The sequence below is a fragment of the Cherax quadricarinatus genome, chromosome 23 (genome assembly GCF_038502225.1).
Source record: "Cherax quadricarinatus isolate ZL_2023a chromosome 23, ASM3850222v1, whole genome shotgun sequence".
Taxonomy (NCBI): Eukaryota; Metazoa; Arthropoda; class Malacostraca; order Decapoda; family Parastacidae; genus Cherax; species Cherax quadricarinatus.
The window spans coordinates 26,932,486-26,960,019 of NC_091314.1; positions in this window are offsets into that span (position 1 = coordinate 26,932,486).

Consider the following 27,534-nt stretch of genomic DNA (forward strand, 5'->3'; position numbering starts at 1 on the left):
TATGTTGTATAAGCAGATTTATATCATGCTATGTAAGCTGGTTTATATTAGGTGGTATATATATGTTGAGTCTACGATGCAGTACTGACACTGAGATTCTTGTCTTCAGAGCTTTCTTTGTGACAGCAAGGACAGCTGGTGATAACGTAGCCTTGATACAAGGTTCATAAGCAAAGAAGACAAGGAGGCAGCCAGGCAGGAAAATATAGACAAAAAGACAGGCAGACGGACAAACAGACAGCCGACAGATAAATAGCAGACACAGAGATACTTTAACAGACAGGCAGACAGCTGAGGAGAGAAAGACAAGATGAATGAACTGACAGCCAGTCTGAGACGGGTTGGCAAGAAACCTGTGTTCGAGTGCTGTGTTGTGCTACGCTGAGTGTACTTGTGTTGAGTGCACGGTGTACTTGTGTTGAGTGTACGGTGTACTTGTGTTGTGTGTACAGTGTACATGTGTTGAGTGTACAGTGTACTTGTGTTGAGTGTACAGTGTACATGTGTTGAGTGTACAGTGTACTTGTGTTGAGTGTACAGAGTACTTGTGTTGAGTGTACAGTGTACATGTGTTGAGTGTAGTGTACTTGTGTTTAGTGTACAGTGTACTTGTGTTGAGTGTACAGAGTACTTGTGTTGAGTGTACAGTGTACATGTGTTGAGTGTAATATACTTGTGTTGAGTGTACAGTGTACTTGTGTTGAGTGTAGAGTGTACTTGTGTTGAGTGTAGAGTGTACTTGTGTTGAGTGTAGAGTGTACATGTGTTGAGTGTAGTGTACTTGTGTTTAGTGTAGAGTGTACATGTGTTGAGTGTAGTGTACTTGTGTTTAGTGTAGAGTGTACTTGTGTTGAGTGTAGTGTACTTGTGTTGAGTGTAGAGTGTACATGTGTTGAGTGTAGTGTACTTGTGTTGAGTGTAGAGTGTACTTGTGTTGAGTGTAGAGTGTACATGTGTTGAGTGTAGTGTACTTGTGTTTAGTGTAGAGTGTACATGTGTTGAGTGTAGTGTACTTGTGTTGAGTGTACAGTGTACATGTGTTGAGTGTAGTGTACTTGTGTTGAGTGTAGTGTACTTGTGTTTAGTGTAGAGTGTACTTGTGTTGAGTGTAGAGTGTACATGTGTTGAGTGTACAATGTACATGTGTTGAGTGTAGAGTGTACATGTGTTGAGTGTACAGTGTACATGTGTTGAGTGTAGTGTACTTGTGTTTAGTGTAGAGTGTACTTGTGTTGAGTGTAGAGTGTACATGTGTTGAGTGTACAATGTACATGTGTTGAGTGTAGAGTGTACATGTGTTGAGTGTACAGTGTACATGTGTTGAGTGTAGTGTACTTGTGTTTAGTGTAGAGTGTACTTGTGTTTAGTGTACAGTGTACTTGTGTTGAGTGTACAGTGTACTTGTGTTGAGTGTACAGTGTACTTGTGTTGAGTGTACAGTGTACTTGTGTTGAGTGTATAGTGTACTTGTGTTGAGTGTACAGTGTACTTGTGTTGAGTGTATAGTGTACTTGTGTTGAGTGTACAGTGTACTTGTGTTGAGTGTAGAGTGTACTTGTGTTGAGTGTACAGAGTACTTGTGTTGAGTGTACAGTGTACTTGTGTTGAGTGTACAGTGTACTTGTGTTGAGTGTAGAGTGTACTTGTGTTGAGTGTACAGTGTACTTGTGTTGAGTGTAGAGTGTACTTGTGTTGAGTGTACAGTGTACTTGTGTTGAGTGTAGAGTGTACGTGTGTTGAGTGTACAGTGTACTTGTGTTGAGTGTAGAGTGTACTTGTGTTGAGTGTACAGTGTACTTGTGTTGAGTGTAGAGTGTACGTGTGTTGAGTGTACAGTGTACTTGTGTTGAGTGTAGAGTGTACTTGTGTTGAGTGTACAGTGTACTTGTGTTGAGTGTAGAATGTAGTTGTGTTGAGTGTAGAGTGTACGTGTGTTGAGTGTACAGTGTACTTGTGTTGAGTGTAGAGTGTACGTGTGTTGAGTGTACAGTGTACTTGTGTTGAGTGTAGAATGTAGTTGTGTTGAGTGTAGAGTGTACTTGTGTTGAGTGTAGAATGTACTTGTGTTGAGTGTAGAGTGTACGTGTGTTGAGTGTACAGTGTACTTGTGTTGAGTGTACAGTGTACTTGTGTTGAGTGTAGAGTGTACTTGTGTTGAGTGTACAGTGTACTTGTGTTGAGTGTACAGTGTACTTGTGTTGAGTGTAGAGTGTACGTGTGTTGAGTGTACAGTGTACTTGTGTTGAGTGTACAGTGTACTTGTGTTGAGTGTAGAGTGTACGTGTGTTGAGTGTACAGTGTACTTGTGTTGAGTGTAGAGTGTATTTGTGCTGAGTGTACAGTGTACTTGTGTTGAGTGTACAGTGTACTTGTGTTGAGTGTAGAGTGTATTTGTGCTGAGTGTACAGTGTACTTGTGTTGAGTGTAGAGTGTACTTGTGTTGAGTGTACAGAGTACTTGTGTTGAGTGTACAGAGTACTTGTGTTGAATGTACAGTGTACTTGTGTTGAGTGTAGAGTGTACTTGTGTTGAGTGTAGAGTGTACTTGTGTTGAGTGTATAGTGTACTTGTGTTGAGTGTACAGAGTGCTTGTGTTGAGTGTACAGTGTACTTGTGTTGAGTGTACAGTGTACTTGTGTTGATTGTAGCGTGTACTTGTGTTGAGTGTACAGAGTACTTGTGTTGAGTGTACAGTGTACTTGTGTTGAGTGTACAGTGTACTTGTGTTGAGTGTAGAGTGTATTTGTGTTGAGTGTAGAGTGTATTTGTGTTGAGTGTAGAGTGTACTTGTGTTGAGTGTAGACTGTACTTGTGTTGAGTGTAGAGTGTACTTGTGTTGAGTGTAGAGTGTACTTGTGTTGAGTGTACAGTGTACTTGTGTTGAGTGTACAGAGTACTTGTGTTGAGTGTAGAGTGTACTTGTGTTGAGTGTACAGTGTACTTGTGTTGAGTGTACAATGTACTTGTGTTGAGTGTACAGTGTACTTGTGTTGAGTGTACAGTGTACTTGTGTTGAGTGTACAGTGTACTTGTGTTGAGTGTAGAGTGTACTTGTGTTGAGTGTACAGTGTACTTGTGTTGAGTGTACAGTGTACTTGTGTTGAGTGTACAGTGTACTTGTGTTGAGTGTACAGTGTACTTGTGTTGAGTGTACAGTGTACTTGTGTTGAGTGTACAGAGTACTTGTGTTGAGTGTACAGTGTACTTGTGTTGAGTGTACAGTGTACTTGTGTTGAGTGTACAGAGTACTTGTGTTGAGTGCACAGTGTACTTGTGTTGAGTGTACAGAGTACTTGTGTTGAGTGTACAGTGTACTTGTGTTGAGTGTACAGTGTACTTGTGTTGAGTGTAGAGTGTACTTGTGTTGAGTGTAGAGTGTACTTGTGTTGAGTGTACAGTGTACTTGTGTTGAATGTACAGTGTACATGTGTTGAGTGTACAGTGTACTTGTGTTGAGTGTAAAGAGTACTTGTGTTGAGTGTACAGTGTACTTGTGTTGAGTGTACAGTGTACTTGTGTTGAGTGTACAGTGTACTTGTGTTGAGTGTAAAGAGTACTTGTGTTGAGTGTACAGTGTACTTGTGTTGAGTGTACAGTGTACTTGTGTTGAGTGTAGAGTGTACTTGTGTTGAGTGTAGAGTGTACTTGTGTTGAATGTACAGTGTACATGTGTTGAGTGTACAGTGTACTTGTGTTGAGTGTAGAGTGTACTTGTGTTGAGTGTAGAGTGTACTTGTGTTGAATGTACAGTGTACATGTGTTGAGTGTACAGTGTACTTGTGTTGAGTGTACAGTGTACTTGTGTTGAGTGTACAGTGTACTTGTGCTGAATGTACAGTGTACTTGTGTTGAGTGTACAGAGTACTTGTGCTGAGTGTACTTGTCTTGAGTGTACGGTGTAGTTGTGTTGAATGTACAGTGTACTTGTCTTGAGTGTACGGTGTACTTGTGTTGAGTGTACAGTGTACCTGTGTTGAGTGTAGAGTGTACTTGTGTTGAGTGTAGAGTGTACTTGTGTTGAGTGTAGAGTGTACTTGTGTTGAGTGTACAGTGTACTTGTGTTGAGTGTAGAGTGTACTTGTGTTGAGTGTACAGTGTACTTGTGTTGAGTGTAGAGTGTACTTGTGTTGAGTGTAGAGTGTACTTGTGTTGAGTGTAGAGTGTACTTGTGTTGAGTGTAGCGTGCACTTGTGTTGAGTGTAGAGTGTACTTGTGTTGAATGTACAGTGTACATGTGTTGAGTGTAGAGTGTACTTGTGTTGAGTGTACAGTGTACTTGTGTTGAGTGTAGAGTGTACTTGTGTTGAGTGTACTTGTGTTGAGTGTACAGTGTACTTGTGTTGAGTGTACAGTGTACTTGTGTTGAGTGTACAGTGTACTTGTGTTGAGTGTAGAGTGTACTTGTGTTGAGTGTAGAGTGTACTTGTGTTGAGTGTACAGTGTACTTCTGTTGAGTGTAGAGTGTACTTGTGTTGAGTGTACAGTGTACTTGTGTTGAGTGTACAATGTACTTGTGTTGAGTGTAAAGTGTACATGTGTTGAGTGTAGAGTGTACTTGTGTTGAGTGTACAGTGTACTTGTGTTGAGTGTACTTGTGTTGAGTGTAGAGTGTACTTGTGTAGAGTGTACTTGTGTAGAGTGTACTTGTGTTGAGTGTAGAGTGTACTTGTGTTGAGTGTACTTGTGTTGAGTGTAGAGTGTACTTGTGTTGAGTGTACTTGTGTTGAGTGTACTTGTGTTGAGTGTAGAGTGTACTTGTGTTGAGTGTACTTGTGTTGAGTGTAGAGTGTACTTGTGTTGAGTGTACTTGTGTTGAGTGTAGAGTGTACTTGTGTAGAGTGTACTTGTGTAGAGTGTACTTGTGTTGAGTGTAGAGTGTACTTGTGTTGATTGTACTTGTGTTGAGTGTAGAGTGTACTTGTGTAGAGTGTACTTGTGTTGAGTGTAGAGTGTAATTGTGTTGAGTGTACTTGTGTAGAGTGTACTTGTGTTGAGTGTAGAGTGTACTTGTGTAGAGTGTACTTGTGTTGAGTGTACTTGTGTTGAGTGTAGAGTGTACTTGTGTAGAGTGTACTTGTGTTGAGTGTAGAGTGTACTTGTGTTGAGTGTACTTGTGTTGAGTGTAGAGTGTACTTGTGTTGAGTGTAGAGTGTACTTGTGTTGAGTGTACGGTGTACTTGTGTTGAGTGCAGAGTGTACTTGTGTTGAGTGTAGAGTGTACTTGTCTTGAGTGTACGGTGTAATTGTGTTGAGTGTAGAGTGTACTTGTGTTGAGTGTACAGTGTACTTGTGTTGAGTGTACTTGTGTTGAGTGTACGGTGTACTTGTGTTGAGTGTACTTGTCTTGAGTGTACGGTGTACTTGTGTTGAGTGTAGAGTGTACTTGTGTTGAGTGTAGAGTGTACTTGTGTTGAGTGTAGAGTGTACTTGTGTTGAGTGTACAGTGTACTTGTGTTGAGTGTAGAGTGTACTTGTGTTGAGTGTAGAGTGTACTTGTGTTGAGTGTAAAGTGTACTTGTGTTGAGTGTAGAGTGTACTTGTGTTGAGTGTACAGTGTACTTGTGTTGAGTGTACAGTGTACTTGTGTTGAGTGTACAGTGTACTTGTGTTGAGTGTAGAGTGTACTTGTGTTGAGTGTACGGTGTACTTGTGTTGAGTGTAGAGTGTACTTGTGTTGAGTGTACGGTGTACTTGTGTTGAGTGTAGAGTGTACTTGTGTTGAGTGTACAGTGTACTTGTGTTGAGTGTACAGTGTACTTGTGTTGAGTGTACGGTGTACTTGTGTTGAGTGTAGAGTGTACTTGTGTTGAGTGTAGAGTGTACTTGTGTTGAGTGTACAGTGTACTTGTGTTGAGTGTACAGTGTACTTGTGTTGAGTGTACGGTGTACTTGTGTTGAGTGTAGAGTGTACTTGTGTTGAGTGTAGAGTGTACTTGTGTTGAGTGTAAAGTGTACTTGTGTTGAGTGTAGAGTGTACTTGTGTTGAGTGTAAAGTGTACTTGTGTTGAGTGTACAGTGTACTTGTGTTGAGTGTAGAGTGTACTTGTGTTGAGTGTAGAGTGTACTTGTGTTGAGTGTAAAGTGTACTTGTGTTGAGTGTAGAGTGTACTTGTGTTGAGTGTACAGTGTACTTGTGTTGAGTGTAGAGTGTACTTGTGTTGAGTGTAGAGTGTACTTGTGTTGAGTGTAGAGTGTACTTGAGTTGAGTGTAGAGTGTACTTTTGTGAGTGTAGAGTGTACTTGTGTTGAGTGTACAGTGTACTTGTGTTGAGTGTAGAGTGTACTTGAGTTGAGTGTAGAGTGTACTTTTGTGAGTGTACAGTGTACTTGTATTGAGTGTACAGTGTACTTGTGTTGAGTGTAGAGTGTACTTGAGTTGAGTGTAGAGTGTACTTTTGTGAGTGTACAGTGTACTTGTATTGAGTGTACAGTGTACTTGTGTTGAGTGTACAGTTTATTTGTGTCAAGTAAGGCAGTGAATGTTGTAAGTTTCTGAATGGATGGAGAGGAAAGAGGGAGGATGGAGATGGAAGCAGCAGGAATAAGAAGAGGCAGCAGGAATAAGAAGAGGCAGCAGGAATAAGAAGAGGCAGCAGGAATAAGAAGAGGCAGCAGGAATAAGATGAGGCAGCAGGAATAAGAAGAGGCAGCAGGAATAAGAAGAGGCAGCAGGAATAAGAAGAGACAGCAGGAATAAGAATAGGCAGCATCAATAAGAAGAGGCAGTATGAATAAGAAGAGGCAGCAGGAATAAGAAGAGGCAGCAGGAATAAGAAGAGGAAGCAGGAATAAGAAGACGCAGCAGGAATAAGAAGAGGCAGCAGGAATAAGAAGAGGAAGCAGGAATAAGAAGAGGCAGCAGGAATAAGAAGAGGCAGCAGGAATAAGAAGAGTCAGTATGAATAAGAAGAGGCAGCATGAATAAGAAGAGGCAGCAGGAATAAGAAGAGGCAGCAGGAATAAGAAGATGCAGCAGGAATAAGAAGAGGCAGCAGGAATAAGAAGAGGCAGCAGGAATAAGAAGAGGCAGCAGGAATAAAAAGAGGCAGCATGAATAAGAAGAGGCAGCAGGAATAAGAAGAGGTAGCAGGAATAAGAAGAGGCAGTATGAATAAGAAGAGGCAGCAGGATTAAGAAGAGGCAGCAGGAATAAGAAGAGGCAGCAGGAATAAGAAGAGGCAGCAGGAATAAGAAGAGGCAGCAGGAATAAGAAGAGGCAGCAGGAATAAGAAGAGGCAGCAGGAATAAGAAGAGTCAGTATGAATAAGAAGAGGCAGCATGAATAAGAAGAGGCAGCAGGAATAAGAAGAGGCAGCAGGAATAAGAAGAGGCAGCAGGAATAAGAAGAGGCAGCAGGAATAAGAAGAGGCAGCAGGAATAAGAAGAGTAAGAAGAGGTAGCAGGAATAAGAAGAGGCAGTATGAATAAGAAGAGGCAGCAGGAATAAGAAGAGTCAGAAGGAATAAGAAGAGGCAGCAGGAATAAGAAGAGGCAGAAGAAGAGGCAGCAGGAATATGAAGAGGCAGCAGGAATAAGAAGAGGCAGCATGAATAAGAAGAGGCAGCAGGAATAAGAAGAGGCAGCAGGAATAAGAAGATGCAGCAGGAATAAGAAGAGGCAGCAGGAATAAGAAGAGGCAGCAGGAATAAGAAGAGGCAGCAGGAATAAAAAGAGGCAGCATGAATAAGAAGAGGCAGCAGGAATAAGAAGAGTCAGTATGAATAAGAAGAGGCAGCAGGAATAAGAAGAGGCAGCAGGAATAAGAAGAGGCAGCAGGAATAAGAAGAGGCAGCAGGAATAAGAAGAGGCAGCAGGAATAGGAAGAGGCAGCAGGAATAGGAAGAGGCAGCATGAATAAGAAGAGGCAGCAGGAATAGGAAGAGGCAGCAGGAATAGGAAGAGGCAGCATGAATAAGAAGAGGCAGCATGAATAAGAAGAGGCAGCATGAATAAGAAGAGGCAGCATGAATAAGAAGAGGCAGCAGCAATAGGAAGGAGGCAGCAGGAATAAGAAGAGGCAGCAGGTATAAGAAGAGGCTGCAGGAATAAGAAGAGCCAGCAGGTATAAGAAGAAGCAGCAGGTATAAGAAGAGGCAGCAGGAATAAGAAGAGGCAGCAGGAATAAGAAAAGGCAGCAGGAATAAGAAGAGGCAGCATGAATAAGAAGAGGCAGCAGGAATAGGAAGGAGGCAGTAGGAATAAGAAGAATCAGCATGAATAAGAAGACGCAGCAGGAATAAGAAGAGGCAGCAGGAATAGGAAGGAGGCAGCAGGAATAAGAAGAGTCAGCAGGAATAAGAAGAGGCAGCAATAATAAGAAGAGGCAGTATGAATAAGAAGAGGCAGCATGAATAAGAAGAGGCAGCAGGAATAAGAAGAGGCAGCAGGAATAAGAAGAAGCAGCAGGAATAAGAAGAGACAGCAGGTATCAGAAGAGGCAGCATGAATAAGATGAGGCAGCATGAATAAGAAGAGGCAGCAGCAATAAGAAGAGGCAGCAGGAATAAGAAGAGGCAGCAGGTATAAGAAGAGGCAGCAGGAATAGAAAGAGGCAGCAGGAATAAGAAGAGGCAGCAGGTATAAGAAGAGGCTGCAGGAATAAGAAGAGCCAGCAGGTATAAGAAGAAGCAGCAGGTATAAGAAGAGGCAGCAGGAATAAGAAGAGGCAGCAGGAATAAGAAAAGGCAGCAGGAATAAGAAGAGGCAGCAAGAATAAGAAGAGGCAGCAGGAATAGGAAGAGTCAGCAGGAATAGGGAGAGGCAGCAGGAATAAGAAGAGGCAGCAGGTATAAGAAGAGGCAGCAGGTATAAGAAGAGGCAGCAGGAATAAGAAGAGGCAGCAGGAATAAGAAGAGGCAGCAGGAATAAGAAGAGGCAGGAAGAATAAGAAGAGGCAGCAGGAATAAGAAGAGGCAGCATGAATAAGATGAGGCAGCATGAATAAGAAGAGGCAGCAGGAATAAGAAGAGGCAGCAGGAATAAGAAGAGGCAGCAGGAATAAGAAGGAGCAGCATGAACAAGAAGAGGAAGCATGAATAAGAAGAGGCAACAGGAATAAGAAGAGGCAGCAGGAATAAGAAGAGGCAGCAGGAATAAGAAGAGACAGAAGGAATAAGAAGATTCAGCATGAACAAGAAGAGGCAGCATGAATAAGAAGAGGCAGCAGGAATAAGAAGAGGCAGTATGAATAAGAAGAGGCAGCAGAAATAAAAAGAGACAGCAGGAATAAGAAGAGGCAGCATGAATAAGAAGAGGCAGCAGGAATAAGAAGAGACGGCAGGAATAAGAAGAGGCAGCAGGAATAAGAAGAGACAGCAGGAATAAGAAGAGGCAGCAGGAATAAGAAAGAGGCAGCTGGAGTAAGAAAGAGGCAGCATGAATAAGAAGAGGCAGCAGGAATAGGAAGAGGCAACATGAATAAGAAGAGGCAGCAGAAAAAAGAAGAGGCAGCAGGAATAGGAAGGAGGCAGCAGGAATAAGAAAGAGGCAGCAGAAATAAGAAGAGGCAGAACTAATAGGAAGGAGGAAGCAGGAATAAGAAGAGGCAGCATGAATAAGAAGAGGCAGCAAGAATAAGAAGAGGCAGCATTAATAAGAAGAGGCAGCAGGAATAAGAAGAGGCAGCAGGAATAAGAAGAGGCAGCAAGAATAAGAAGAGGCAGCACGAATAAGAAGAGGCAGCAGGAATAATAAGAGGCAGCAGTAATAAAAAGAGGCAGCATGAATAAGAAGAGGCAGCAGGAATAGGGAGAGGCAGCAGGAATAAGAAGAGGCAGCAGGAATAAGAAGAGGCAGCATGAATAAGAAGAGGCAGCAGGAATAGGAAGAGGCAGCAGGAATAAGAAGAGGCAGCAGGAATAAGAAGAGGCAGCAGGAATAAGAAAGAGGCAGCTGGAGTAAGAAAGAGGCAGCATGAATAAGAAGAGGCAGCAGGAATAGGAAGAGGCAACATGAATAAGAAGAGGCAGCAGAAAAAAGAAGAGGCAGCAGGAATAGGAAGGAGGCAGCAGGAATAAGAAAGAGGCAGCAGAAATAAGAAGAGGCAGAACTAATAGGAAGGAGGAAGCAGGAATAAGAAGAGGCAGCATGAATAAGAAGAGGCAGCAAGAATAAGAAGAGGCAGCATTAATAAGAAGAGGCAGCAGGAATAAGAAGAGGCAGCAGGAATAAGAAGAGGCAGCAAGAATAAGAAGAGGCAGCACGAATAAGAAGAGGCAGCAGGAATAATAAGAGGCAGCAGTAATAAAAAGAGGCAGCATGAATAAGAAGAGGCAGCAGGAATAGGGAGAGGCAGCAGGAATAAGAAGAGGCAGCAGGAATAAGAAGAGGCAGCATGAATAAGAAGAGGCAGCAGGAATAGGAAGAGGCAGCAGGAATAAGAAGAGGCAGCAGGAATAAGAAGAGGCAGCAGGAATAAGAAGAGGCTCCAGGAATAAGAAGATGCAGCAGGAATAAGAAGAGGCAGCAGGAATAAGAAGAGGCAGCAGGAATAAGAAGAGGGAGCAGGAAAAAGAAGAGGCTGCAGGAACAAGAAGAGGCAGCAGGAATAAGAAGAGGCAGCAGGAATAGGAAGAGGCAGCAGGAATAAGAAGACAGCAGGAATAAGAAGAGGCAGCAGGAATAAGAAGAGGCAGCAGGAATAAGAGGCAGCAGGAATAAGAAGAGGCAGCAGGAATAGGAAGAGGCAGCAGGAATAAGAAGAGGCAGCATGAATAAGAAGAGGCAGCATGAATAAGAAGAGGCAGCAGGAATAAGAAGAGGCAGCATGAATAAGAAGAGGCAGCAGGAATAGGAAGGGGCAGCAGGAATAAGAAGAGGCAGCAGGAACAAGAAGAGGCAGCAGGAATAAGAAGAGTCAGCAGGAATAAGAAGAGGTAGCAGGAATAAGAAGAGGCAGCAGGAATAAGAAGAGGCAACAGGAATAAGAAGAGGCAGCAGGAATAAGAAGAGGCATCAGGAATAAGAAGAGGCAGCAGGAATAAGAGGAGGCAGCAGGAATAAGAAGAGGCAACAGGAATAAGAAGAGGCAGCAGGAATAGGAAGAGGCAGCATGAATAAGAAGAGGCAGCATGAATAAGAAGAGGCAGCAGGAAAGAAGAGGCAGCAGGAATAAGAAGAGGCAGCCTGAATAGGAAGAGGCAGCAGGAATAAGAAGAGGCAGCATGAATAAGAAGAGGCAGCAGGAATAAGAAGAGGCAGCAGGAATAAGAAGAGCCAGCAGGAATAAGAAGAGGCAGCAGGAATATGAGGAGGCATCAGGAATAAGAAGAGCCAGCAGGAATAAGAAGAGGCAGCAGGAATAAGAAGAGGCAGCAGGAATAAGAAGAGGCAGCAGGAATAAGAGGCAGCAGGAATAAGAAGAGGTAGCAGGAATAAGAAGAGGCAGCAGGAATAAGAAGAGGCAGCAGGAATAGGAAGAGGCAGCATGAATATGAAGAGGTAGCAGGAATAAGAAGAAGCAGCAGAAATTGGAAGAGGCAGCAGGAATAAGAAGAGGCAGCATGAATAAGAAGAGGCAGCAGGAATAGGAAGAGGCAGCAGGAATAGGAAGGAGGCAGCATGAATAAGAAGAGGCAGCATGAATAAGAAGAAGCAGCAGAAATAGGAAGAGGCAGCATGAATAAGAAGAGGCAGCATGAATAAGAAGAGGCCGCATGAATAAGAAAAGGCAGCAGGAATAAGAAGAGGCAGCAGGTATAAGAAGAGGCAGCAGGAATAGAAAGAGGCAGCAGGAATAAGAAGAGGCAGCAGGTATAAGAAGAGGCTGCAGGAATAAGAAGAGCCAGCAGGTATAAGAAGAAGCAGCAGGTATAAGAAGAGGCAGCAGGAATAAGAAGAGGCAGCAGGAATAAGAAAAGGCAGCAGGAATAAGAAGAGGCAGCAAGAATAAGAAGAGGCAGCAGGAATAGGAAGAGTCAGCAGGAATAGGGAGAGGCAGCAGGAATAAGAAGAGGCAGCAGGTATAAGAAGAGGCAGCAGGTATAAGAAGAGGCAGCAGGAATAAGAAGAGGCAGCAGGAATAAGAAGAGGCAGCAGGAATAAGAAGAGACAGCAGGAATAAGAAGAGGCAGCATGAATAAGATGAGGCAGCATGAATAAGAAGAGGCAGCAGCAATAAGAAGAGTCAGCAGGAATAAGAAGAGGCAGCACGAATAAGAAGAGGCAGCAGGAATAAGAAGGAGCAGCATGAACAAGAAGAGGAAGCATGAATAAGAAGAGGCAACAGGAATAAGAAGAGGCAGCAGGAATAAGAAGAGGCAGCAGGAATAAGAAGAGACAGAAGGAATAAGCAGATTCAGCATGAACAAGAAGAGGCAGCATGAATAAGAAGAGGCAGCAGGAATAAGAAGAGGCATTATGAATAAGAAGAGGCAGCAGAAATAAAAAGAGACAGCAGGAATAAGAAGAGGCAGCATGAATAAGAAGAGGCAGCAGGAATAAGAAGAGACGGCAGGAATAAGAAGAGGCAGCAGGAATAAGAAGAGACAGCAGGAATAAGAAGAGGCAGCAGGAATAAGAAAGAGGCAGCTGGAGTAAGAAAGAGGCAGCATGAATAAGAAGAGGCAGCAGGAATAGGAAGAGGCAACATGAATAAGAAGAGGCAGCAGAAAAAAGAAGAGGCAGCAGGAATAGGAAGGAGGCAGCAGGAATAAGAAAGAGGCAGCAGAAATAAGAAGAGGCAGCACTAATAGGAAGGAGGAAGCAGGAATAAGAAGAGGCAGCATGAATAAGAAGAGGCAGCAAGAATAAGAAGAGGCAGCATGAATAAGAAGAGGCAGCAAGAATAAGAAGAGGCAGCAGGAATAAGAAGAGGCAGCAAGAATAAGAAGAGGCAGCATGAATAAGAAGAGGCAGCAGGAATAAGAAGAGGTAGCAGTAATAAAAAGAGGCAGCATGAATAAGAAGAGGCAGCAGGAATAGGGAGAGGCAGCAGGAATAAGAAGAGGCAGCAGGAATAAGAAGAGGCAGCATGAATAAGAAGAGGCAGCAGGAATAGGAAGAGGCAGCAGGAATAAGAAGAGGCAGCAGGAATAAGAAGAGGCAGCAGGAATAAGAAGAGGCTCCAGGAATAAGAAGAGGCAGCAGGAATAAGAAGAGGCAGCAGGAATAAGAAGAGGCAGCAGGAATAAGAAGAGGCAGCAGGAAAAAGAAGAGGCTGCAGGAACAAGAAGAGGCAGCAGGAATAGGAAGAGGCAGCAGGAATAAGAAGAGGCAGCAGGAATAAGAAGAGGCAGCAGGAATAAGAAGAGGCTCCAGGAATAAGAAGAGACAGCAGGAATAAGAAGAGGCAGCAGGAATAAGAAGAGGCAGCAGGAATAAGAAGAGGCAGCAGGAAAAAGAAGAGGCTGCAGGAACAAGAAGAGGCAGCAGGAATAAGAAGAGGCAACAGGAATAGGAAGAGGCAGCAGGAATAAGAAGACAGCAGGAATAAGAAGAGGCAGCAGGAATAAGAAGAGGCAGCAGGAATAAGAGGCAGCAGGAATAAGAAGAGGCAGCAGGAATAGGAAGAGGCAGCAGGAATAAGAAGAGGCAGCATGAATAAGAAGAGGCAGCATGAATAAGAAGAGGCAGCAGGAATAAGAAGAGGCAGCATGAATAAGAAGAGGCAGCAGGAATAGGAAGGGGCAGCAGGAATAAGAAGAGGCAGCAGGAACAAGAAGAGGCAGCAGGAATAAGAAGAGTCAGCAGGAATAAGAAGAGGTAGCAGGAATAAGAAGAGGCAGCAGGAATAAGAAGAGGCAACAGGAATAAGAAGAGGCAGCAGGAATAAGAAGAGGCAGCAGGAATAAGAAGAGGCAGCAGGAATAAGAAGAGGCAGCAGGAATATGAGGAGGCATCAGGAATAAGAAGAGGCATCAGGAATAAGAAGAGGCAGCAGGAATAAGAGGCAGCAGGAATAAGAAGAGGTAGCAGGAATAAGAAGAGGCAGCAGGAATAAGAAGAGGCAGCAGGAATAAGAAGAGGCAGCAAGAATAATAAGAGGCAGAAGGAAAGAAGAGGCAGCAGGAATAAGAAGAGGCAGCCTGAATAGGAAGAGGCAGCAGGAATAAGAAGAGGCAGCATGAATAAGAAGAGGCAGCAGGAATAAGAAGAGGCAGCAGGAATAAGAAGAGCCAGCAGGAATAAGAAGAGGCAGCAGGAATATGAGGAGGCATCAGGAATAAGAAGAGCCAGCAGGAATAAGAAGAGGCAGCAGGAATAAGAAGAGGCAGCAGGAATAAGAAGAGGCAGCAGGAATAAGAGGCAGCAGGAATAAGAAGAGGTAGCAGGAATAAGAAGAGGCAGCAAGAATAAGAAGAGGCAGCAGGAATAAGAAGAGGCAGCAAGAATAAGAAGAGGCAGCATGAATAAGAAGAGGCAGCAGGAATAAGAAGAGGCAGCAGTAATAAAAAGAGGCAGCATGAATAAGAAGAGGCAGCAGGAATAGGGAGAGGCAGCAGGAATAAGAAGAGGCAGCAGGAATAGGAAGAGGCAGCAGGAATAAGAAGAGGCAGCAGGAATAAGAAGAGGCAGCAGGAATAAGAAGAGGCTCCAGGAATAAGAAGAGGCAGCAGGAATAAGAAGAGGCAGCAGGAATAAGAAGAGGCAGCAGGAATAAGAAGAGGCAGCAGGAAAAAGAAGAGGCTGCAGGAACAAGAAGAGGCAGCAGGAATAGGAAGAGGCAGCAGGAATAAGAAGAGGCAGCAGGAATAAGAAGAGGCAGCAGGAATAAGAAGAGGCTCCAGGAATAAGAAGAGGCAGCAGGAATAAGAAGAGGGAGCAGGAATAAGAAGAGGCAGCAGGAATAAGAAGAGGCAGCAGGAAAAAGAAGAGGCTGCAGGAACAAGAAGAGGCAGCAGGAATAAGAAGAGGCAACAGGAATAGGAAGAGGCAGCAGGAATAAGAAGACAGCAGGAATAAGAAGAGGCAGCAGGAATAAGAAGAGGCAGCAGGAATAAGAGGCAGCAGGAATAAGAAGAGGCAGCAGGAATAGGAAGAGGCAGCAGGAATAAGAAGAGGCAGCATGAATAAGAAGAGGCAGCATGAATAAGAAGAGGCAGCAGGAATAAGAAGAGGCAGCATGAATAAGAAGAGGCAGCAGGAATAGGAAGGGGCAGCAGGAATAAGAAGAGGCAGCAGGAACAAGAAGAGGCAGCAGGAATAAGAAGAGTCAGCAGGAATAAGAAGAGGTAGCAGGAATAAGAAGAGGCAGCAGGAATAAGAAGAGGCAACAGGAATAAGAAGAGGCAGCAGGAATAAGAAGAGGCAGCAGGAATAAGAAGAGGCAGCAGGAATAAGAAGAGGCAGCAGGAATAAGAAGAGGCAACAGGAATAAGAAGAGGCAGCAGGAATAGGAAGAGGCAGCATGAATAAGAAGAGGCAGCATGAATAAGAAGAGGCAGCAGGAAAGAAGAGGCAGCAGGAATAAGAAGAGGCAGCCTGAATAGGAAGAGGCAGCAGGAATAAGAAGAGGCAGCATGAATAAGAAGAGGCAGCAGGAATAAGAAGAGGCAGCAGGAATAAGAAGAGCCAGCAGGAATAAGAAGAGGCAGCAGGAATATGAGGAGGCATCAGGAATAAGAAGAGCCAGCAGGAATAAGAAGAGGCAGCAGGAATAAGAAGAGGCAGCAGGAATAAGAAGAGGCAGCAGGAATAAGAGGCAGCAGGAATAAGAAGAGGTAGCAGGAATAAGAAGAGGCAGCAGGAATAAGAAGAGGCAGCAGGAATAGGAAGAGGCAGCATGAATATGAAGAGGTAGCAGGAATAAGAAGAAGCAGCAGAAATAGGAAGAGGCAGCAGGAATAAGAAGAGGCAGCAGGAATAAGAAGAGGCAGCAGGAATAGGAAGAGGCAGCAGGAATAGGAAGGAGGCAGCATGAATAAGAAGAGGCAGCATGAATAAGAAGAAGCAGCAGAAATAGGAAGAGGCAGCATGAATAAGAAGAGGCAGCATGAATAAGAAGAGGCAGCATGAATAAGAAAAGGCAGCAGGAATAGGAAGAGGCAGCAGGAATAGGAAGGAGGCAGCAGGAATAAGAAGAGGCAGCAGGAATAAGAAGAGGCAGCAGGAATAATAAGAGGCAGCAGGAATAAGAAGAGGCAGCAGGAATAAGAAGAGGCAGCAGGAATAAGAAGAGGCAGCAGGAATAGTAAGAAGCAGCAGGAGTAAGAAGAGGCAGCAGGAATAAGAAGAGGCAGCAGGAATAAGAAGAGGCAGCAAGAATAGGAAGAAGCAGCAGGAATAAGAAGAGACAGCAGGAATAAGAAGAGGCAGCAGGAATAGGAAGGAGGCAGCAGGAATAAGAAGAGGCAGCAGGAAACAGAAGAGGCAGCAGGAATAAGAAGAGGCAGCAGGAATAAGAAGAGGCAGCAGGAATAAGAAGAGGCAGCAGGAATAAGAAGAGGCAGCAGGAATAAGAAGAGGCAGCAGGAATAGAAAGAGGCAGCAGGAATAAGAAGAGGCAGCAGGAATAAGAAGAGGCAGCATGAATAAGAAGAGGCAGCAGGAATAAGAAGAGGCAGCAGGTATCAGAAGAGGCAGCAGGAATAAGAAGAGCCAGCAGGTATAAGAAGAGGCAGCAGGAATAAGAAGAGGCAGCAGGAATAAGAAGAGGCAGCAGGTATAAGAAGAGGCAGCAGGAATAGGAAGAGGCAGCAGGAATAAGAATTGGCAGCAGGAATAAGAAGAGGCAGCAGGAATAAGAAGAGCCAGCAGGTATAAGAAGAGGCAGCAGGAATAAGAAGAGGCAGCAGGAATAAGAAGATGCAGCAGGAATAAGAAGAGGCAGCAGGACTAAGAAGAGGCAGCAGGAATAAGAAGAGCCAGCAGGTATAAGAAGAGGCAGCAGGAATAGGAAGAGGCAGCAGGAATAAGAAGAGGCAGCAGGTATAAGAAGAGGCTGCAGGAATAAGAAGAGCCAGCAGGTATAAGAAGAAGCAGCAGGTATAAGAAGAGGCAGCAGGAATAAGAAGAGGCAGCAGGAATAAGAAAAGGCAGCAGGAATAAGAAGAGGCAGCAAGAATAAGAAGAGGCAGCAGGAATAGGAAGAGTCAGCAGGAATAGGGAGAGGCAGCAGGAATAAGAAGAGGCAGCAGGAATAAGAAGAGGCAGCAGGTATAAGAAGAGGCAGCAGGTATAAGAAGAGGCAGCAGGAATAAGAAGAGGCAGCAGGAATAAGAAGAGGCAGCAGGAATAAGAAGAGGCAGCAAGAATAAGAAGAGGCAGCAGGAATAGGAAGAGTCAGCAGGAATAGGGAGAGGCAGCAGGAATAAGAAGAGGCAGCAGGAATAAGAAGAGCCAGCAGGTATAAGAAGAGGCAGGAGGTATAAGAAGCGGCAGCAGGAATAAGAAGAGGCAGCAGGAATAAGAAGAGGCAGCAGGAATAAGAAGAGGCAGCAAGAATAAGAAGAGGCAGCAGGAATAGGAAGAGTCAGCAGGAATAGGGAGAGGCAGCAGGAATAAGAAGAGGCAGCAGGAATAAGAAGAGGCAGCAGGAATAAGAAGAGGCAGCAAGAATAAGAAGAGGCAGCAAGAATAAGAAGAGACAGCAGGAATAGGGAGAGACAGCAGGAATAAGAAGAGGCAGCAGGAATAAGAAGAGGCAGCAGGAATAGGTAGAGGCAGCAGGAATAAGAAGAGGCAGCAGGAATAAGAAGAGGCAGCAAGAATAAGAAGAGACAGCAGGAATAGGGAGAGGCAGCAGGAATAAGAAGAGGCAACAAGAATAAGAAGAGACAGCAGGAATAGGGAGAGGCAGCAGGAATAAGAAGAGGCAGCAGGAATAAGAAGAGGCAGCAGGAATAAGAAGAGGCAGCAGCAATAAGAAGAGGCAGCATGAATAAGAAGAGGCAGCATAAGAAGAGGCAGCAGGAATAAGAAGAGGCAGCAGGAATAAGAAGAGGCAGCAGGAATAGGAAGAGGCAGCAGGAATAAGAAGAGGCAGCAGCAATAAGAAGAGGCAGCATGAATAAGAAGAGGGAGCAGCAATAAGAAGAGGCAGCATGAATAAGAAGAGGCAGCATAAGAAGATGCAGCAGGAATAAGAAGAGGCAGCAGGAATAAGAAGAGGCAGCAGGAATAGGAAGAGTCAGCAGGAATAAGAAGAGGCAGCAGCAATAAGAAGAGGCAGCATGAATAAGAAGAGGCAGCATAAGAAGAGGCAGCAGGAATAAGAAGAGGCAGCAGGAATAAGAAGAGGCAGCAGGAATAGGAAGATGCAGCAGGAATAAGAAGAGGCAGCAGGAATAAGAAGAGGCAGCAGGAATAGGAAGAGGCAGCAGGAATAAGAAGAGGCAGCAGGAATAGGAAGGAGGCAGCAGGAATAGGAAGGAAGCAGCAGGAATAGGAAGGAGGCAGCAGGAATAGGAAGGAGGCAGCAGGAATAGGAAGGAGGCAGCAGGAATAGGAAGGAGGCAGCAGGAATAGGAAGGAGGCAGTATAATTATTAAGCAACAACGGACACATTAGCAGTGTGTTGTACGCTATTATTATTATTATTATTACTATTATGATAGTTATACAGTGTCAGTCTGAGCTGGGAGATTTCAGTAGTGTTAACCTGAGCTGGGAGATTTCAGTAGTGTCAGTCTAAGCTAGGAGATTTCAGTAGTGTTAACCTGAGCTTGGAGATTTCAGTAGTGTCAGTCTAAGCTGGGAGATTTCAGTAGTGTTAACCTGAGCTGGGAGATTTCAGTAGTGTCAGTCTAAGCTGGGAGATTTCAGTAGTGTTAACCTGAGCTGGGAGACTTCAGTAGTGTCAGCCTGAGTTGGAAGACTTCAGCGGTGTCAGCCTGAGCTGAGAGATTTCAGTAGTGTTAGCCTGAACTTGGAGACTTCAGTAGTGTCAGCCTGAGCTGGGAGACTTCAGCAGTGTCAGCTTGAGCTGGGAGATTTCAGTAGTGTTAGCCTGAGCTGGGAGACTTCAGTAGTGTCAGCCTGAGCTGAGAGATTTCAGTAGTGTTAGCCTGAGCTGGGAGACTTCAGTAGTGTCAGCCTGAGCTGGGAGACTTGAACGGTGTCAGCCTGAGCAGGGAGACTTCAGCGGTGTCAGCCTGAGCTGGGAGACTTCAGTAGTGTCAGCCTGAGCTGGAAGACTTCAGCAGTGTCAGCCTGAGCTGGGAGACTTCAGCAGTGTCAGCCTGAGCTGGAAGACTTCAGCAGTGTCAGCCTGAGCTGGAAGACTTCAGTAGGACAATGAGGATATCGTCAAGTATTCCAGTAAGGGCACATCAGCTACGACAGCTTCCAAGATCACCTTCCAGCAGAGCTGCACTTACTATCACCTGGTAAATACCGTCTCTCAGGAGACCCTATCATCCCAGAGTGAGACAAGAGTAATTATATACAGAGAGAGAGAGAGAGAGAGAGAGAGAGAGAGAGAGAGAGAGAGAGAGAGAGTAGAGAACAGAGCAAGACGTCTCATCTCTCGCCTGGACCCATCCTGGATAGATCTGTCATTTCAGCAGAGCCTTCAACATAGGAGGGATGTGGGTGGCCTTACTGTTATGTACAAGGCCAATATTGTCAAAGTACCACACTTGGATCCACTTCGAGGACAGCGTGAAACAAGCTTTTATGCCACAAGACGGGCAGAAAGCAGCAACTTCACTCTGGCTGTACCCTTCTCCAGAACATCACTCCATCTGAGATCATATATACCCAGGATGACTCGAGTATGGAACACATTCGTACAGCATAATGATGTCAACGAGATAAAGTCAGTTGATCAAATGAAAATGCTGGCCCACAGATGGCTCCAACTTCATCCTGTTCCCTACTTGTATGTCTCATAACAATAAAAATGCTTTCAAATGAGCTGATGTAGGTAACAGCCTAGCTTGCCAATAAAGATAGGAATCCTTAACCTGTAAATAGCTTGTCAATAAAGCTAGGATCCTTAACCTTGTCAAACCCTGTGTAGAGAGAGAGAGAGTGAGAGAGAGAGAGAGAGAGAGAGAGAGAGAGAGAGAGAGAGAGAGAGAGAGAGAGAGAGAGAGAAAGTGAGAGAGAGAGATTGAGAGAGAAAGTGAGAGAGAGAGAGAGAGAGAGAGAGAGAGAGAGAGAGAGAGAGAGAGAGAGAGAGAGAGAGAGAGAGAGAGAGAGAAGAAGTTGATATCCTTGGGGTGAAATTTGACTCCAAACTAACCATGAAGAACCATGTTGTAAATCTTGCAAACAAGGCAGCCAGGAAGCTTACAGCACTTCGCCGTATCCTCCCATCTGCTTGACAGTAGGGGGTTGCAAGATTCTGTATGAGGCACAAGTACGCTCGCACCTTGAGTATGCTCCACTTTCTTGGTTTGCCTGCCCCCTCCTCATCTGCGACCTGCTTGACAGAGTAGAGAACAGAGCAAGACGTCTCATCTCTCGCCTGGACCCATCCTGGATAGATCTGTCATTTCAACAGAGCCTTCAACATAGGAGGGATGTGGGTGGCCTTACTGTTATGTACAAGGCCAATATTGTCAAAATACCACACTTGGATCCACTTCGAGGACAGCGTGAAACAAGCTTTTATGCCACAAGACGGGCAGAAAGCAGCAACTTCACTCTGGCTGTACCCTTCTCCAGAACATCACTCCATCTGAGATCATACATACCCAGGATGACTCGAGTATGGAACACATTCGTACAGGATAATGATATCAACGAGATAAAGTCAGTTGATCAAATGAAAATGCTGGCCCACAGATGGCTCCAACTTCATCCTGTTCCCTACTTGTATGTCTCATAACAATAAAAATGCTTTCAAATGAGCTGATGTAGGTAACAGCTCTTAGCTTGCCAATAAAGTTAGGAATCCTTAACCTGTAAATAGCTGTCAATAAAGCTAGGATCCTTAACCTTGTCAAACCCCTGTGTAGAAAGAGAGAGAGAGAGAGAGAGAGAGAGAGAGAGAGAGAGAGAGAGAGAGAGAGAGAGAGAGAGAGAGACGGAGGTAGAAGAGGAATATACTGAAAATGGCATAAAATAGCAACAAGTTGACGATTAAGACACATCTACAACAGTTTCTATCTTTATTGTTGAACAGTTTGTTCAGTCAACTGGCGAGTACAGGTCGAAGGCAGCGGAAATGACGAGGTAAACATGATGAAATCAGTCCATCAACCTTGTAGAAATAGTTAGAGGTTGTCAGTCCCTCAGTCTGGAGAAGATACAGTTACAAGATGGAACTGAGCTTCAATATACTCGGTATTTGACTGAAGAAACCTACCCTGTAAGCGAAACCTTTCAGAAATAAATATAGACAACTGCTGCACATGTGTCTTACTCATCAAAAGAAATATGGCTGTCACAAGACAGCTAATATATACACACAGGCAGACAACAGTGCTCTTTAAGAATTAACTCAGCCGACTAATAATACATAATGGCGCTAGTCCTGACCTTTGTTAATATATTAAATAAGATAGTTATGGCACGTTGCTGCTACGTTATTTTTCATGGCAGTAGAAAGAATAAGGAAGGGAGGGGAGGAAGGGTAAGTACGAAGGGAGTACATAGGCTAGGGGAGAGAGGGAGGGAGTAGACAGGCTAGGGGAAGGTAGGGAGGGGATGGAGGGAGGGATTAAGTAGTAAGAGCAGGGAAGGCGGGGAGGGGGGGAGGGGGGAGGAAGTCAGTAGAAATGAGAGGAAAAAAGGAGGGAGGCAGAGAGAAGGGGAGGCAAGAGGAAGAGAGAGGCGAAATGAAGGGAAGGGAGGCGAGATGAAGGGAAACACAGTTGAAAAGGACAGAAAAGGAGAGGTAAGAGGAGAGAGGCAGAAGGATGAGGAGGCAGGAGAGAACCGGATAAAAGGAGAGAGAGAGAGAGAGAGAGAGAGAGAGAGAGAGAGAGAGAGAGAGAGAGAGAGAGAGAGAGAGAGAGAGAGAGAGAGAGTGAGAGAGAGAGAGAGAGAGAGAGAGAGAGAGAGAGAGAGAGAGAGAGAGAGAGAGAGAGAGAGAGAGAGAGAGAGAGAGAGAGAGAGAGAGAGAGAGAGAGAGAGAGAGAGAGAGAGAGAGTATGGTGGACTGGAAGACAGAACGCAGGAGAAGCAAATTTAAGGAGACATTTAGTAAGGTAACTGAGGGTGAATGAAGTTGAGATGAAGAACAAGGAGTAACAAGAACAAGGAAGAGGTAAAGTTGAGAGAATGAAGAACAAGGAATAACAAGAACAAGTAAAAGGGAACGGTAGAAAAGATAACGAGGGGAAATACACAAACACAAGAAGGAAAGAGTTAAGGCACGAGGGAGAACCCATAGAGGGGAAAAATACTAATATAATACCTGTGAGAATATACACGTGTGGCCATACAACATAAACATACACGTGTGGCCATACAACATAAACATACACGTGTGGCCATACAACATAAACATACACGTGTGGCCATACAACATAAACATACACGTGTGGCCATACAACATAAACATACACGTGTGGCCATACAACATAAACATACACGTGTGGCCTATAAACAACATAAATACATACACACGTGGTGGCCATACAACATAAACATACACGTGTGGCCATACACAAACATACAATAAACACGTGTGGCCATACAACATAAAACATACACGTGTGGCCACAATACAATGCATAAACATACACGTGTGACCATACAACATAAAACATACACGTGTGGCCATACAACATAAACAAGTGTGATCCACATAAAATCGCCAACATAAACATACACGTGTGGCCATACAACATACAAGTGTGCGCATACAACATAAACATACACGTGTGGCCATACAACATAAACATACACGTGTGGCCATACAACATACAAGTGTGGCCATACAACATAAACATACACGTGTGGCCATACAACATACAAGTGTGCGCATACAACATAAACATACACGTGTGGCCATACAACATAAACATACACGTGTGGCCATACAACATAAACATACACGTGTGCCCATACAACATTAACATACACGTGTGCCCATACAACATAAACATACAAGTGTGGCCATACAACATAAACATACACGTGTGGCCATACAGCATAAACATACACGTGTGGCCATACAACATAAACATACACGTGTGGCCATACAACATAAACATACACGTGTGGCCATACAACATAAACATACAAGTGTGGCCATACAACATAAACATACAAGTGTGGCCATACAACATAAACATACACGTGTGGCCATACAACATAAACATACACGTGTGGCCATACAACATAAACATACAAGTGTGGCCATATAAACAACATAACATACGTGTGGCCATACAACATAAATATACAAGTGTGGCCATACAACATAAGCATACAAGTGTGGCCATACAACATAAACATACACGTGTGGCCATACAACATAAACATACACGTGTGGCCATACAACATAGCATACAAGTGTGGCCATACAACATAAACATACGTGTGGCCATACAACATAAATATACAAGTGTGGCCATACAACATAAGCATACAAGTGTGGCCATACAACATAAACATACACGTGTGGCCATACAACATAAACATACAAGTGTGGCCATACAACATAAACATACACGTGTGGCCATACAACATAAACATACACGTGTGGCCATACAACATAACATACAAGTGTGGCCATACAACATAAACATACGTGTGGCCATACAACATAAATATACAAGTGTGGCCATACAACATAAGCATACAAGTGTGGCCATACAACATAAACATACAAGTGTGGCCATACAACATAAACATACACGTGTGGCCATACAACATAAACATACAAGTGAGTCCATACAACATAAACATACACGTGTGGCCATACAACATAAACATACACGTGTGGCCATACAACATAAACATACACGTGTGGCCATACAACATAAACATACAAGTGAGTCCATACAACATAAACATACACGTGTGGCCATACAACATAAACATACACGTGTGGCCATACAACATAAACATACAAGTGTGGCCATACAACAAACATACAAGTGTGGCCATACAACATAAACATACATGTGTGGCCATACAACATAAACATACACGTGTGGCCATACAACATAAACATACACGTGTGCCCATACAACATAAACATACACGTGTGGCCATACAACATAAACATACACGTGTGGCCATACAACATAAACATACGTGTGGCCATACACCATAAACATACACGTGTGGCCATACAACATAAACATACAAGTGTGCCCATACAACATAAACATACACGTGTGGCCATACAACATAAACATACACGTGTGGCCATACAACATAAACATACGTGTGGCCATACACCATAAACATACACGTGTGGCCATACAACATAAACATACAAGTGTGCCCATACAACATAAACATACACGTGTGGCCATACAACATAAACATACACGTGTGGCCATACAACATAAACATACACGTGTGGCCATACAACATAAACATACGTGTGGCCATACACCATAAACATACACGTGTGGCCATACAACATAAACATACACGTGTGGCCATACAACATAAACATACACGTGTGGCCATACAACATAAACATACACGTGTGGCCATACAACATAAACATACGTGTGGCCATACACCATAAACATACACGTGTGGCCATACAACATAAACATACAAGTGTGCCCATACAACATAAACATACACGTGTGGCCATACAACATAAACATACACGTGTGGCCATACAACATAAGCATACACGTGTGGCCATACACCATAAACATACACGTGTGGCCATACAACATTAACATACATAATCCGCTACGATACATGACAGGTTATATACAAAGAATCATAAGAGAACAAGGCCGTGAAGACAGCGCAGAGAGTAAGTAGAGAGTCAAAGAGACGAGTGAGAGGAATGAGGTGTCAAGGAGAGGAACGAGTGAGAGGAGTGGGGAGAGACAAAGGAAAAGACGAGTGAGGAGAGATACAAAGAAAGAAACGAGAGTGAGGAGACAAAGAGACGAAAGTGAGGGAAATGAGAAGTCAACGGGAGCGACAAGTGAGGAAAGTTAAGAGATACTAGAGGGGAGAGACGAATAGTGAGGAGAAACAAGAGAGTGAGGAAAGAGAGACAAAAGTGAGGAGAGAGACAAGAGAGTAAAGGGAGAGAGACAAAGAGTGAGGAGAGAGAGACAAAAGTGAGGAGAGAGACAAGAGAGTGAAGGGAGAGAGACAAGAGGGGAGAGAGACAATAGTGAGGGGAGAGACAAGAGAGGAGACAATAGTGAGGGGCGAGAGACAAGAATGAGGGGAGGGAGACAAGAGAGTGAGGGGAGACAAGGGAGTGAAGGGAGAGAGACAAGAGTGAGGGGAGACAAGAGAGTGAAGAGAGACAAGAGAGTGAGGAGAGACATGAGAATGAGGGGAGACGAGAAAATGAGGAGAGACATGAGAGTGAGGAGAGACAAGAAAGTGAGGAGAGACAAGAGAGTGAGGAGAGACAAAAGAGTGAGGAGAGACAAGAGAGTGAGGAGAGACATGAGAGTGAGGAGAGACAAGAGAGTGAGGAGAGACAAGAAAGTGAGGAGAGACATGAGAGTGAGGAGAGATATGAGAGTGAGGAGAGACAAGAAAGTGAGGAGAGACATGAGAGTGAGGAGAGATATGAGAGTGAGGAGAGACAAGAAAGTGAGGAGAGACATGAGAGTGAGGAGAGACAAGAGAGTGAGGAGAGACAAGAAAGTGAGGAGAGGCAAGAGAGTGAGGAGAGACAAGAGAGTGAGGAGAGACAAGAGAGTGAGGAGAGACAAGAGAGTGAGGAGAGACAAGAGAGTGAGGAGAGACAAGAGAGTGAGGAGAGACATGAGAGTGAGGAGAGACAAGAGAGTGAGGAGAGACAAGAAAGTGAGGAGAGACATGAGAGTGAGGAGAGACAAGTGAGTGAGGAAAGACAGGAGAGTGAAGAGAGACAAGAAAGTGAGGAGAGACATGAGAGTGAGGAGAGACATGAGAGTGAGGAAAGACATGAGAGTGAGGAGAGACAAGTGAGTGAGGAAAGACAGGAGAGTGAAGAGAGACAAGAAAGTGAGGAGAGACATGAGTGAGGAGAGACAAGAAAGTGAGGAGATAAGAGAGTGAGGAGAGACAAGAGAGTGAGGAGAGACATGAGAGTGAGGAGAGACATGAGAGTGAGGAGAGACAAGAGAGTGAGGAGAGACAAGAAAGTGAGGAGAGACATGAGTGAGGAGAGACATGAGAGTGAGGAGAGACATGAGAGTGAGGAGAGACAAGTGAGTGAGGAAAGACAGGAGAGTGAAGAGAGACAAGAAAGTGAGGAGAGACATGAGTGAGGAGAGACAAGAAAGTGAGGAGATAAGAGAGTGAGGAGAGACAAGACAGTGAGGAGAGACAAGACAGTGAGGAGAGACATGAGAGTGAGGAGAGACAAGACAGTGAGGAGAGACATGAGAGTGAGGAGAGACAAGACAGTGAGGAGAGACATGAGAGTGAGGAGAGACAAGAGAGTGAAGAGAGACAAGAGAGTGAGGAGAGACAAGAAAGTAAGGAGAGACAAGAGTGAGGAGAGACAAGAGAGTGAGGAGAGACATGAGAGTGAGGAGAGACAAGAGAATGAGCAGAGACAAGGGAGTGAGGAGAGACAAGAGAGTGAGGAGAGACAAGAGAGTGAGGAGAGACATGTGAGGAGAGACAAGAGAATGAGCAGAGACAAGAGAGTGAGGAGAGACAAGAGAGTAAGGAGAGACAAGAGAGTGAGGAGAGACAAGAGAATGAGGAGAGACAAGAGAATGAGACAAGAGTGAGGAGAGACAAGAGAGAGTGAGGAGAGACAAGAGAATGAGGAGAGACAAGAGAGAGTGAGGAGAGATAAGAGAGTGAGGAGAGACAAGAGAGTGAGAAGAGACAAGATAATGAGGAGAGACAAGAGAACGAGGAGAGACAAGAAAGTGAGGAGAGACAAGAGAGAGTGAGGAGAGACAAGAGAATGAGGAGAGACAAGAGAGTGAGGGTAGACAAGAGAATGAGAAGAGACAAGAGAGTGAGGGTAGACAAGAGAATGAAGAGAGACAAGAGTGAAGGGGGAGAAAGACAAGAAAGTGAGAGGAGAGAGACGAGAGAGGTGAGAGATACAAGAGATGTGAGACAGGAGTGAAGGGAGAGAGATGAGTGAAGGGAGACAAGAGTAAAGGGAAAGAGACAAGAGAGTGAGTGGAGACAAGAGTGAATGGAGAGAGACAAGAGAGTGAAGGGAGACAAGAGTGAAGATAAGGAGACAAGAGAGTGAGGGGAGAGAAGAGAGTGAAGGGAGAGAGACGAGAGAGTGAAGGGAGAGAGACAAGAGAGTGAAGGGAGAGACGAGAGTGAAGGGAGAGAGACAAAAGAGTGAAGGGAGAGAGACAAGAGAGTGAAGGGAGAGAGACAAGAGAGTGAAGGGAGAGAGACAAGAAAGTGAAGGGAGAGAGACAAGAGAGTGAAGGGAGAGAGACAAGAGAGTGAAGGGAGAGAGACAAGAAAGTGAAGGGAGAGAGACAAGAGAGTGAAGGGAGAGAGACAAGAGAGTGAGGGGTAAGCATAAAAAGGTCGGGTAGAGTCGGTGGTTATCATGTGTGGTAC